We start from the raw sequence: 14,043 nt of genomic DNA, 5'->3' as shown, positions 1-14,043 counted from the left end.
TGTCCGGACGCATGCAATTTCAATCGCAATGCCCCCAGCTCAGCTGCAGCTTGTCATGTTGACAAATATCGTCTGGAGAAACGTACCTTCAACGATCGCTCACTGTGCTTCTGGAAACTCACAGACCTTTGGAGTCAGGTTTATGTGCTGCCGAAAAACTGCTGCGAACCTTATGCCAAATGCATTGGAATTGTAATCTAACAATGGGATTCTTTCTGCTCCCGAAGGACACAGTTGCTTTAGAGTCAACAACAGCGCAGAACTCAGTTGCGCGTTTTGCTCAGTGACTCATGTTGCTTCTGCAATCTTCGGTTAACAGCATATTTAGCAAGGTAACACGCCTTCCTGCAGCGTTCGTCAGCGACGGATCAGCTGCTAAGATGACTGCTTCAGACAACATGCCACATCCTACATTTGAAAATGGAAAAGGTGCAAATGTTTACAGGCTGAACACTCTCTCACTGTTTTGCCTGACCCCTCAGAGACTGGGAGCTGATCTTATGGAGGATTTTCAATCATGAGGGGCATGAATCGGGTAAGTGGATAAGTTCCTTTCCTTCAGGTGGGGCAGTGCAGAACGAGTGGGTATAAATCTGGTGTGGGAGGGTGAGAATTCGAAAGGCAGTAAGGAGTAACGGCTTCACGCAGAGGATGGTGCGTGCCTGCAATAAGTTGCAAGACGAGCTGGTGATGGCTGGTAGAATTCCCATACTTTTTAGGAAATTGGACGTGTATTTGAATAGGAAGGGTTGAGAGAGACATGGGTCAAGTGCATGCAATCGCGGCTGGATCAGTTGAGGATATCTGTTCGGAATGGAAGAGTTCGAATGAAGACTGTGTTTTCAGTGCTGTCCATATCTAATGGCTCTATGACATTGCAGGTGAAATTATAAAAAAGATAAATAAAGTAACGAAGTAAAATTGTCTAAAGTTGTTAAATTCAAACAACTTCAGTTAATTTTATTTCAATTATTTTATTTACCATTTTTATTTGTGTTTTTTCACTGTTCTGTTCCTCTTATTTCTTGATTGTCTCTCTTTCTGTCGCTTCCCATTCTGTCAATACATTTTTCCTCTCCTCTTCCCGCTTTGCTACGCTTCTCCCCTGTTTTCCATTTTGTCTCTTCTTCACCCATCCCGCACATATTTTGTGACATAGCACTGGCTTCAGCCTTGGTCATTCGCAGCTCCTAATCTCCCTTTAATTTCTCTGTGCACTGTCGTTATAACCATTGCATCTGGAGTCTTGACTCACCTTCTCTCAGCCTGGTGTAAATAGCTCCCCTTTTTTAATCTTTAACAAAAGGTCAGTTAGACTCAAAACTTCAGCTCTTTTCTCTCCTTGCAGATGGTGCCAGACCTGCTGAGATTTTCCAGCATTTTCTATTTGTTTTCAGATTCCAGCATGTGGATGTCTTTCCATCTTGTAGTAGATGTCCTTCTTTTGGGCTTCTTCCTTCAACTGGTTGTAGGTATGGCGTGCGACTGGTGATTCAGCAGAACATGAGGCGGTGGCTGCTGACGTGGAACCTTCGCCAGGCGGATCTCGTCAGGGGGCTGTTGGTCTCGGAGGCCAGTCAAAAAGGTCAGAATATGAAACTTAATTAAGACCCTGCACAGCATCGTTATGTTGTGTTATGCTCGGGTCTGCATGCGTGCTGGTGTTTGTACGTGTATTAGATCTATCGCCTACTTGAGATTTACTTTCTCTGATATCAGCCTCATGTTATAAACACTCCAACTCACAGGTTCTATTTTTCCCATCCTTTTCTCCTCCTCTCTCTCTCCAACATCGACCTCAATATTTCCACCTGTCTTTTACTAAACTTGCCCCCTCAGGTAAACCACACTTCTGGATCCACAATTGTAACTGCTTTACAAACAGTTACGAGGACGTAATTATTTAGCATGTATTGCATTTTTGGTTGGCCCTTTCAAGTTCTGTGAGGGCTGTCCTTTTGTTTGCTCTTGACGGAGCGTATTTTTAGAGTAACTGGAAAAGTGTTCAGCTCTCTCTCTCTCTCTCTCTCTCTCGCGGTACCGTTATCTTTTCCATTTGACTTGCTTTCTTACCTCCGGGGTCCCCTCTCGCATTGGACAAGTCCGCCTCAATCCCTTGGTTTTCGTAAACCAAGAAACCACGCATCCAGGACGCCTTTGGTGAGTCCAACTCAGCCAGTGGTCGCTCCAAGTCTAAAACCACCCTTAAATGTGCTATCTCTGAAAGACTCCAGAGACGGCTGTTCCCTTCCCTTGGGCTTTGCTCTAATGCCACGCGAGAGTTCACTGAACCCTGCCCCTGCTTTATTTATTCCCTTAGAATGAGTGTCTATGTAAGATTACTTATGTCACAACTGTTACAGCGATCCTATTCGATTCGAATGCCAGCGCTTGTGTGATCGACATATTTGGGGTCCTCTCACACAAAAGGGCCAATTCAGAGCTCGATGTGAAGAGAAACACCTTCATGGCGCTGGCGGCTACGCCTCCTAGGAATCTTCAGAATCCCACTCAGTCGTCTGGTACCGGGACGAGCCCCCAAGTTTACTGTCGTGGAAATTAAAATGACTTGGCTCAACTCTTAGCAAGGGCAAAGAAAGGAGCTTTATTTAAATTCAGCAGAATTGACCCCAGTACTTTCATCTCAATGCCTCAATGTCAGGGCTATCTGAGCATTGTTCAGATACTTGCCTTATACTGTTTCTTATCTCACACTCAAGGGCAACGACTGGGAAAACTGAAGATGTCATTCTCTCAACCCCTGGTCTTGGACATGACAATTTTTCTGCTTTCACTGTGTCCGACTCTCGCAAGATCGAGTTGAATGTTTACAAAATTGAAACAGCGACAAGCTGGCTGCAAACCTCACCAAAGTATTGTTTACAAAGCTCAGCACAGCATTAAATGTTCCAAAATCTTTCTCTTTCAAATTCCACACTAAATGGATAACTTTCCATAATTTTCCATAAAAGTAACTAAATGGATTCATGAGGGCACAGCGATAGATGTCATCTATATGAACTTCACACAGGCGTTCGACAAGTTTTCCCATGGGAGACTGATTAGCAAGGTTAGAACTCAACGAATACAGGGAGAACGAGCCATTTGAATATTGAACAGGCTGAACGGTAGAAGGAAGATTGTGTTGGCCGAGGATTGCTTTTCAGACTGGAGGCCTGTGACCAGTCGAGTGCCAAAGGGATCGGTGCTGGGTCCTCGACTTTTCGTCGTTTTTATAAATGATATGGATGTGAGCATATGAGGCATAAACAGTAAGCTTGCAAATGACATCAACATTGGAGGTGTCGTGGACAGCAAGGAATGTTACCACAGATTGCAACAGGATCTTTGTCAGATGGGCCAATCGGCTGAGAAGGGGATGGTGGTGATTAATTAAGGTGAATGCGAGGGTCTGCATTTTGGGAAAGCAAAACTCAGCATGACTTTTCCACTTAACGGTCAGGACATAGGGAGTGTTGATGAACAAAGAGACCATGGACTGCACGTTCATGGCTCCTTGAAAGTCTAGTCGCTGGTAGATAGGATAGTGAACAATGCGTTTGGTATACTTTGCTTTATTGTTCAGAACATTGCATCCATTTTGCGACTGTCCCGGACATTGCTTCGTCCACTTTCGGAATATTGCGTGCAATTCTGGTTTCCTTCCGATCTAATTCATGCGGTGAAATTTGAAAGGGTCCAGAAAGGATTTACAAGGATGTTGCCACGGTTGGAGGATTTGAGCTACAGGGAGAGGCTGAACTGACTGGGGCTATTTTGCCTCGAGCGTTGGAGGCTGAGGGGTGACCTTCTGGAGGTTTACAAAGTTAAAAGGGTCATGGATAGGAAAAATAGCCAAAGTATTTTCCATGACGTGTGAGAGTCCAGAATTAGAGGGCATAAATTTAGTGTGAGAGATGAATGATATAAGAGAAATCTCAGTGGCATTTTTTTCACACAGAGGTTGTGCGTGTATGGAATCAGCTGCCAGAAGAAGTGGTGGAGGATGGTAAAATTGCAACATGTAAAATGCACTTTGATGAGCATATGAATAGGAAGGGTTAGGAGGGTTATGGGCTGGCTGCTGGCAGGTGAACTAGATTGCTTTGGGATATCTGGACGGCATGGGCGGCTTGGACCGAAGGGCTAGTTTCCTTGCTGGATATCTCTATGATTCTATGACTGGGTGACTAGTTCACCACAGATCACACCAGATGGCCGCCTTTCCAAAGTCCGCAATTTCCCCTCCTACCTGGTTGATGAAGCCCTCCCAAACATCTCGTCCATTTCCTTTACCTTCGCATTCGAAACACACCCCTCCAACCCTAAAAAATTGGCAGGGATTCCCTGGTTATCACCCTCCACCTCCAGCTACCTCTGCAGATTACGTACAACCTTGGTCATTTTGCCACCTACAAACGGAACACAACACCAGAGATATTGGCCGTTTCTTTTGCCTCCACAGGAATTGCGAAGCCTGCGCCCACACATCCTGCCAACCAGGGTCCATAGCCACAAAGCTGCCTTCCTCATCATCAGACTTTTACCGCCATTTCCTTACATGTCAGTTACTGTATCCATTGCTCCAGATGTATTCTCATCTGCGTTTCGAAGACCGCATGCTGACTCGAAGAGCGCTTCAGGACTCCTGCACCAAACACCTCTTGGCCAAAAACTTCAACTACCCTCCCACTCCACCGAGGACATGCCAGTCCTGGGCCTCCTACATCACCACTCCCTTACCACCTGACTTTTGAGAAAATACACCTAATTTTCAGCCTCGGGAACCACCAGGCCCATGACATCAATATAGATTTCACCAGTTTCCCCATATCCCCTCCCCCACCTAATCCCAGTTTCAAACTTCCATCTCAGCACCGCGCTCATGGCTTGTCCTACCTGTCCATCCTGCTTCCCTCTGACTTATCACCAGTTCCTCCACTTCCATCTACCGTTTGCACTCTCAGCTGCGTTTCCCCCAGCCACACGCCCCTGCCATTTAATCTCTCCACCCGCGAGTCTCAAACCCTCAACACTAATGAAAGACTTTTGCTGAAACTTCGATTTTCCTACTTGTTGGAAGATGCCTGAACTGCTGTCCTTTTTGAGGAATACGCTCCTAACTAATCTCCAACATCTGCAATTCTCCCTTTTAACTACGTCATTTAAGGTGTATTTTGAGTGCCAGCTTCATTTTATTTGTGTATTTCACGCTCTGTCCGCCCATAAATCTCAGGCACGACATCTGACCTTGTTCTTGATTGCAGATGCTGCTTTTCATATACTGTTTTAATTGTGACATTTTTAATATGTAACTGTTATCTCGATTCTGTACCTTCATTCACAGTGTTATAACCGATCAACTGTGCATTAGCAGGAATTAGCTGCAGTTTCCCACATATCAAAAAAAATCTCCAAATTACTATTGATTCCGACAAGAATTCACTGTGCAAGAAAGAGAAAAGAACACCTTTAGTAACTTAAGATCAGTTGATGTTAAAAATCCCCATCTTCAACTGCTGCGGTCAGATCGACTCGACCCGTCCTTCTCCTGAGGAGTGCCGTGAGTTTATGAAATACTCAGACACAGATGCATGGGTTTCAAGGAACACATTAAACTTTGGTGTAAAATTTGCCACCCTTTTTATTCAGTTGTGTTCGAAATGTGAACAGTTCTTAATCATACCAATCTAAGTGTGTAGACAGATCCTGATTATCCTCGCTGCATTCCTGCCAATTCCCCGTGAGAATTAACTGTCTTCTGATTGGTTAAAGATAGTTCCTTACGGGAGAATGTGTCACTTTATCGATGATGTCAAAATGCAGCGCCATTGCCTGGGACACATAAATCGTTTCATGTCCGGCTTTTCCTCAAAGAGTAACATGTATCTCGGACCCATTCCAGTGCAGGTTCACTGTGAAATCACACGTTCTTTATTTCATATATAACACATCATATCAGCACATTTACTGAAAGCTAAACATCGTGGTATGTCAGAAATTCCAGGTGCATTTATTAAAATGAATGTCAGTCACAACAGCTGTCTCCGTCGTCATGCCCTGATTAGTCGTGACGAGATTATCAAATGTAGCTTCCTAAAACATAATTTATTGGCAAACAATCGAAATATCTCCGAGGAGGCACATCGACGTGTTCACATCATCTCACCTTTCTCGACTTTAATTGTAATCTGGGTTAATACTACGTTCAAAGGTTCTCCTAAAGTACATAAGAAACAAGTTCGTTCATTGTGATTGTCACTTTGAACAACTATTTCGTAACTTTATTTGTAAAACAGGAAGTTCCTTGGTAGATTTTAACTTGCATGGTTATTGGGATAGACCAACACCTGACACTTGCTCTAAAGACAGCCAATATGACCCAAGATTCCTCTGCTCCTCCACTCTGCCAGGAATCCTTTAACCCTGTGTTCTGCATTGAAAGTCGCACTTCCAATGTGAACGACTCCACACTTTTTCGGGTTTATCTCCATCTGCCACATATCAGACCAGTTCTGCAAACTCGCAATGTTTCATTGCAATCCACAACAGCCGAATACACTATCGACAACTCCACCAACCTCCATGTCATCGTCAAACTTACTACCTCACCTTTCTTCTTCCTCATCCAACGTATGCATAAACATCGCAAAGCGCAGAGCTCCCCTCACCGATCCCTAAGGAATTTCACTGGAAACCGACGTCCACGATGCCCTATCCAATAATCTTCAGTGAGCACTTGATGGTCACTGTTTGTGAGTAAATGTTTTTATCTAATTTATTAAGCCTGCCAAAGTACACGTTGACAGATGAAAATTAACTCAGTATGTCCTGCATTATTTTACCGCTTTGGAAAGTTAAGGAAATACTTCTATCCCTAAATTATCCTCCTATATTAAAAAAGGTAATCAGGGTGAAGGAAGAAACGGACGTCAATCAGTACATGGTATAGATTTCGTGAAGGATTGAAGCATTTCATATCTGTCGCTTCTGTCTCTTTATGTATTCTCCACTCGCCAATACGTTTACTTATCATTGAATAAAATTAACAGCTATAGTCAGTGTTCTAAAACATTTATCATCTGCATGGCTGCCAAAATGTCACAGCAGATCGGATGATTGTTTGAGTCATTTCCAACACAAGGAATGAATGAATGGCTTCTCACCGGTGTGAACACACAGGTGCCTCAGCAGCGTGGCCACCTGAGAGTATCCTTTCCCACACATACAGCATTTTTCCTACAGAGTGGTGCAAGTGTGGAATGAGCTGCCAGAGGGAGGGGTAGAGGCTGGTATAAGCACAAAGTTTATAAAGATTGGTAAATAAGTAGGAAGGGGTGAGAGAGATATGGGCCAAATGCTGACAGATGAGATGAAAGTTATTCATGGTATATTGTCAGTGTGGACAAGTTGGACTGAAGGATCTGATTCTGTGCATTCAATTTCTATGAATCTTTCTCCCCCTCTGTCTCTCTCTCTCGGTCATGTCTTGCTGCGATCTTATCCCAGTTCAGACAGGAAGGTGGGATTAGGGCTGGGGTCAGTGGAATTTGGATTCCTCCAACTTCTTACCATTTTTACACAATCATATCCCTAGGGGTGGGTAAACTGAAGTCTATTCCAGTACTGGCAGACTTCTAGTTTGTCCCATGCAGTGAAGGTGTGTGGGACAAAAACATGTAGTGTGTGTAAGATGGAGAGTGGGAGGATGTATGTGAAAAACATGCAGAGGCTGTGTGAGACCATACAGAGAAGATGTATGTGATCAGACAGGTAGCGCATGTGTGACAAAAACAGGCAGGATGTCCTCAAATATGAGAGAGGTTTTAGATTATTTATTCATGTTCGGACTTGCCATTGATTGTTTTGGTAAACAGTTTGGACATTTAGCTGCCATTTTATTTGTTTCTGGAAATATTAGCACGAAATAAATTAAATATAATCCCTCAGCACTGACCCTCCGACAGCACCCATTCTCCCAACACTGAACGGGCGACGATGGCACTTACTCAGCACTGAACCTGTGACACTACCCTCTCGCTCAGTACTGACACTCCATCAGTGTCTGCTCCCCCAACACTAACCCACTGACTGTGCCCACTCCCTCAGAATTGATCCTATTACAGTGACTGATCCTTCAGCACAAACCATCTGAGAGTTTCTGCATCCTCAGTCCTGATGCTCTGACAGCGTCAGCTCCCTCAGCACTGAACCTCCAAAAGCGCCTGCCCTTTCAGCACTAACCTTTTGCACTGGAAAGATAAAGCGCAGTTCCGGCCCTCTGACAATGCAAACTTTCTTGGCTCCCTCATTAGAGCCTGGTCCTGGTGTACTACTTTACTTACTTGCACAGTGTTCAGAAGTTTCGAAGCAGCCAAAGATATCATCTGTGAATTGCTGAGCCAAATGATAATAGCAGTCTCCTGCGAGTGAGGGAAACAGAGGGAGGTGAGCAGTAAACGTATTTGTCACTCTCAACTTTGATGAATTCCTGCCTCATCCTCAACACAGGTCCATAAACTGCGTCCAGACAGCCTCTTATTAACAGTCACAGGCCACATTGGATTTGTTCCTGGGTTTGGATTGGCCCGGTGTTAGATGTGAAGGTAGGTGAGCAATTTGGTGATCGTGAACACAGTTCGGTATGTATACGTAAGAAAAAGAATGGGATAGTAATGTACTCCAGGGAGAGAGTAAATCTGAGGGAAAGGCAATTAGAATGAAATTTTCAAGATTTAGTTTGCACTAGATGTGGAATGAAACGGATGGAATGAGCACAATTGAAATGTGGAGCTTATTCAAGTAACTGATATTGTATGTACTTGATGAGTATGCACCTGTCAGTTATGAAGGAAGTTGTCGAGCGAAGCGGCCGTGGCTTACTAAGAAACTTGAAGCTCATGTCAAGAGAAAGTAGGTGGCTTATTTTAGCATTTGACGTGAAGGCTCAGTTAGGGCGATTGAGAGTTACAAGTTAGTTAGGAACGACCTGTACAGAGAGTCCATAAGAGGCAGGAGAGGACATGAGAAGTTGCTTGCGGATAGAGTCTTAGAAAACCCTAAGGCTTTCTACGTGTGTATGAGGAATCAAAGAACGACGACAGTAAGATTAGGACTAGTCAAAGAGAGTAGTGATGAATTGTGTGTGGGGTCAGAGGAGGTAGGAAACCGCCAAACGAATATTTTTCGTTAGTATTCATAGTGGTTTAAGACAATATTGTCGAGGAGAACCTGAGATACAGGTTACTAGCCTGGGTGGAAATGAGATTTACAAGGAGGACTTCATAACAATTCTGGAAGGTTTGAAAATAAGTAAACCCCTGAGTCGGCTGGGGTCTATCCAACGATTTCCTGGGAAGCCAGTGGGGAGATTGCAGGGCCTTTGCCTTTGATCTTTATTTCGATATTGTCTACAGGAATAGCACTCGAAGATTGGAGGATAGCAAAAGTTGTTCCCTTGTTGAAGAAGCGGAATACAGATGACCCAAGTAATCAGAGCCCAGTGAGACTTACCTTTCTTGTAGGAAAAAAAATATGGAACTGAGTATGAGACATTGCATGTATAATCCATCAGCCAGCAATAATTTGATTTCAGAGGGTCAACATGGTTTCGTGAGTTTTTCGAGATGGTGACCAAGCATGTGGATGAGGGTAGCCATTTGATGTGGTGCACATGACGTCTGTAAAGCCTTTGATAAGCTTCCACATGTTAGGCTGTTGGAGAAAATGCAGAGGCATGGGATTGACGATGATTTCGCAGTTTGGATTAGAACCTGGCTTTGTGTGAGACGGCTGTAAGTGGTGGCTAATGAAAAATATTCATTCTGGAATCCGGTTACGAGTGGTTTGGCACAAAGATCTGTTTTGGGATCACTGTTGTTTGCCATTTTCGTAAATGACTAAGACGCAGGCATAAGTGGATGGGTTAGTAAGCTTGCAGATAACGCTAAAGTTGGTGGAGTAGTGGACAGCGCAGAAAAATGTTGCAGGTTGCAGGGGTGCTTGGACAAACTGCAGAATTGGTCTTAGAGGTGGCAAATGAAGTTCAATGAAGCTAAATGGGAGGTGACTCACTTTTGGGAAAAATAACAGGAAGGCAGAATACTGAGTTAATGGAAGGATTCTTGGTAATGTGGATGTGCAGAGTGACCTTGGAGTCCATGTACATAGTTTCCAGCCAGGATGATTTTCCTTTGGATTCACGGATAGTGTCGAAACAGGCCTTGAGGCCCAACAAGGATACACCGACCCGCCGAAGCGCGACCCATTTTCCTACACTTTCATCTTTACCACAACTTCACATTTATTTGGATTGTGAGGGCAAAACCGAGCATCTGGCGGAAACCCACACAGAGAACGTGCAAACTCCACATCGAGAGTCGCTAGAAGCGGGAATTGAACGTGGGTCTGCAGTACTGTAATACAGCAGGACGTACCACTGTGCTACTGCGAAAGAGTGCGTTGCTATCGATTTCATTGGTACAGGAATGAGTTCCTGATCTACAATTTCATGCTGCAACTATACAAAACACTTGTGTGGCTCCACTTAGAATATTTTGAACTGCCTGGTCGCCCCATTCCAGGAAAGATGTGGAAGCATTGGAAAATTGGAGATGAGATTTAACAAGATATTGCCTGTTCTGGAGGAAAATCTTATCAGGAAAATCTGAGAGACTTGGGTGTGTCCTCATTGGAAATAAGAAGTCTGACAGCGGATTTGATAGAGAGAGTTACAAGTTTTTGCAAGGTTTTTTTTAACTCAGGTTGAGGTTCAGGGTGTAGGTCTGCTCCCTGAGCTGCAGGTTTGAATGAAACATGCAGCTCAGCGATCAAACCTACTCCCGAGAATTATAAGAGGATTAGATAGGGTAGACTGTGGAAGTCCTTTACTAAGGAAGATGATGTCAGCTTGTACGAGTGGTCATAACTACAAATTGAGGGTTTATAGGTTGCAGCCGGATGTCAGAGGCAGGTTCTTTGTTCAAAGAGTAGTAAGGGTGTGGAATGCCCGGCCTGTCAATGTCGTTAACTCAGCTAAATTGTGGAGATTTAAACAATCCTTGGATAAACACATGGATGATGATGGGATAATATAGGGGGATGAGCTTAGTTCACAGGTCGGTGCAACATCGAAAGCCAAAGGGCCTGTGCAGCGCTGTATTGTTCTATTGTTCTATGTTCTAAAACTAAATCTCCTCATCGGGGGCCTCCAACCCCATGGCATCAATTAGGATTTCAACAGTTTCCACATTTCCCCTCCCCCACCATCCCTCACTTCAAAACCTCCAGCTCAGCACCGTCCTTATGACCTGTCCTATCTGTGCCATTTCATTCCCAACCATGTGCATCACCCTCCTCTCCAAACTATCAACTTGACAACCTTCTCCGTGCACCTATTGCTTGCCCACCCACCCAACCTGTTACTATCCATTTCCATATTCCGCTGCCCTCATCGCAAAATGTCCTCCCACCCATTGTGTATCGTCAGTAAAACTGGGCACATTTCACTCTGCCAATTCCACCAAGTCATTAAGGCAGATATAAATCATTGCAGTCCTATGACTGATCATTCCACCATTTTACTAATTACATTTTTACAACTTGAAAAATTCGCAAGAATCCAGATTATGTGTCTTCCATGAAATAAACAACGGACAATCCTGGCCTTGTTTTAACACAACACCGTGAACTTCTACCTTATGTAATGGCTTTTGATATGTTCTCTTATGGAATGACTACTCACATTTGATCAACTCTGCCTGTAATATGATCAAAGAACTCTGGCAAAGTTGTCAAGTGTTTTTCCTTTCAAGAAATAATGTTGACTCAGTTTGACTCCAATCATCTTTTCTCAGCGTCCTGCAATTTCTTTCTTCACAATTGTCTCTCGCAGTTTCCAAATGTCAGATACGATATTGGAACAGATGGAAGTCATTCGTCCAATCAGGTCAGCTCCACCTTTTAATGAAGTCATGTCTGATTTGGTTAATTGTTAACTGCACTTTTCCGCCTTATCCCCATTCTTTTTGATTCCCAAAGTGACTAATTGGGAGGCCGTCTCAGCCTTGATTATACTCAGCCTTGACTGAGTGTCTTTATTGGAAAGAATTCTGCAGATTTGCTACTCTCTAAAAGACGGAATGTCCTCCTCATCTGTGTCTTAAATGATTAACGGTTCCCCTAAGATTAGGCTCTATATACTCTTCGAAAATTTCGTTTTTCGTTTTTCATTAAATATATTTAGTCCCAGTCCTCTAGAAACTGACCCTGATTGTTGGCAACATTTCCTCCAGACATCAACCCACCCATCCGCACTGCGTCCTCCCCCATCATTATAAATAGACCATAAAAGTCTCCAGTTAACCTTCTTTGTTCCAAAGAGAAGAATCCCAACCTCAGTAATTTCTCGACAAAAGGGGTTTGCTCTTCGCTGGACATAATGCAAGGCGGAGGATTGTGAAGATATTTTGGGAAAATATCGCCAGTTGTTAAGTTAAAGAAAACAAGGAAAAATAACAGTAAACGCATGTCTCCAGCTTTGGAAAACTTTATAATCTCTTTGGGAAGCGAAATCAGAGGTGAACGAAGGGTGGATTGCTCCACTTAACACAGCCAGTCTTCAAGTGGCCGCGACGTTGACTCTGTTGTTCTCTGGACATGAACTGATCTGAGATATGGAAAGGAATTTCCTTCCTGCACGTCAGGATTTCAAACCTCGCCACAGCTACAAGACCACGAGAAGACTCAGGTACAAACAAGTTAAGAAAATGCCTCGAAGAGAGCAGGAATCCTTTTGGAGAAAAGTTGGTTGCTGTGACGTGGATGTGTTTGCAGCTGGTACAGGATTGTTGCCATTTCACTGCAGTGAATGTCCCAGGATTTACTGTTTTTGGATCGTGCAATGAGTAAGTTTACCCGTCTCTGTTGCGTAATTGGTCAACACATTCATCCATTAACCGAGCGGTTGATGGTTTGGGACGTTCCAGGGTCGGATCTCTCACTGCTCATACTTCATCGGTTTTCTTTCCTGCACAGCTCCGGGATTTTAATGTGGTCAGGAAAATGTTCCCCAAACCGGAATCTTATCCAGAATCGCAAAGGAATTTCTGTATCGTTTTAATGGCTAATGCAAAGGACTGTGGATGTTGGGAATGTGAAAAAAAAATAGAAAATTCTGGGGAATGTCAACAGGTTTGTCAGTACTACTTGGAGAAAACGGAGTTCTGAAGAAGTTTTGAAACATTGAATCGCCTTTTCCCAGCCCAGATCCTGCTCGACCCGCTGAGTATTTTTCTGCATTTTCCGCCGTCGTTTAAGTTGAATATAGATCCCACCTATCGGGGTGGAACACCCAGACCCACTTTGTCCAGACATTTCATCGATTTGAAAGCTGTGGGTTTTGAATTCAAATAAACCAAACCATGATTCACTACTGCTAAGCTCCCCAGGGACAGAGACCTGGAAATGAGAACTCTGTGCGTCCATTTGTAGTTGTGGCCGAGTGGTTAAGGCGATGGACTTGAAATCCATTGGGGCATTCCCACGCAGGTTCAAATCCTGTCAACTACGGCGAAGTTGGGTGGCCTTTCGCTTTTGGAGATTCAGATCACGGCGGGGAGAATCACTTCATCCAGGTCATGAATGGTGCAAATCTCCAGTTCACTCAATGAACTGCACAGATGCACACTTGTTTTGCCAAATTTGTTTAGACTCGTTATGACACAGCATAAACCCTCCAGCTTACGATAAAACCAGTAACACAGAAACGATTTATGCTGTACAGGAATCTGCAACAATTCGATTGGCCAAGAACTACACGAAGTAAAAATTCAGCACTTCATTTGTAAAGTAAGAGAGAGATTAATTAACAATCCAATGTATTTCTATTACCCATTTTGTTGTTCCATTCGATAATGCTATTCAAATAAAACTCCCAGTTAAGGTTTACAAAACAGCACTTCTTTATCAAAACCAGGCAGCTGTAGGTTCTTGTCTTCGGATCTTCCTGTCTCTTCTTTGTCCCTGTTGGGAGGTTCTGTGTCA

The 14,043-nt window shown here is 43.8% G+C and overlaps 1 non-coding gene across 1 annotated transcript; it reads left to right on the top strand.

Annotated features, from left to right (window-relative positions):
• Positions 1–13,487: 13,487 nt before the first annotated feature.
• Positions 13,488–13,569, top strand: trnas-uga (transfer RNA serine (anticodon UGA)). Its single transcript has one exon. It is a non-coding gene; the product is annotated as a tRNA-Ser (tRNA).
• The last annotated feature ends 474 nt before the right edge of the window (positions 13,570–14,043 follow it).

The sequence above is a fragment of the Hemiscyllium ocellatum genome, unplaced genomic scaffold, assembly GCF_020745735.1.
Source record: "Hemiscyllium ocellatum isolate sHemOce1 unplaced genomic scaffold, sHemOce1.pat.X.cur. scaffold_372_pat_ctg1, whole genome shotgun sequence".
Taxonomy (NCBI): Eukaryota; Metazoa; Chordata; class Chondrichthyes; order Orectolobiformes; family Hemiscylliidae; genus Hemiscyllium; species Hemiscyllium ocellatum.
This window is presented reverse-complemented; position numbering and strand designations above follow the sequence as displayed.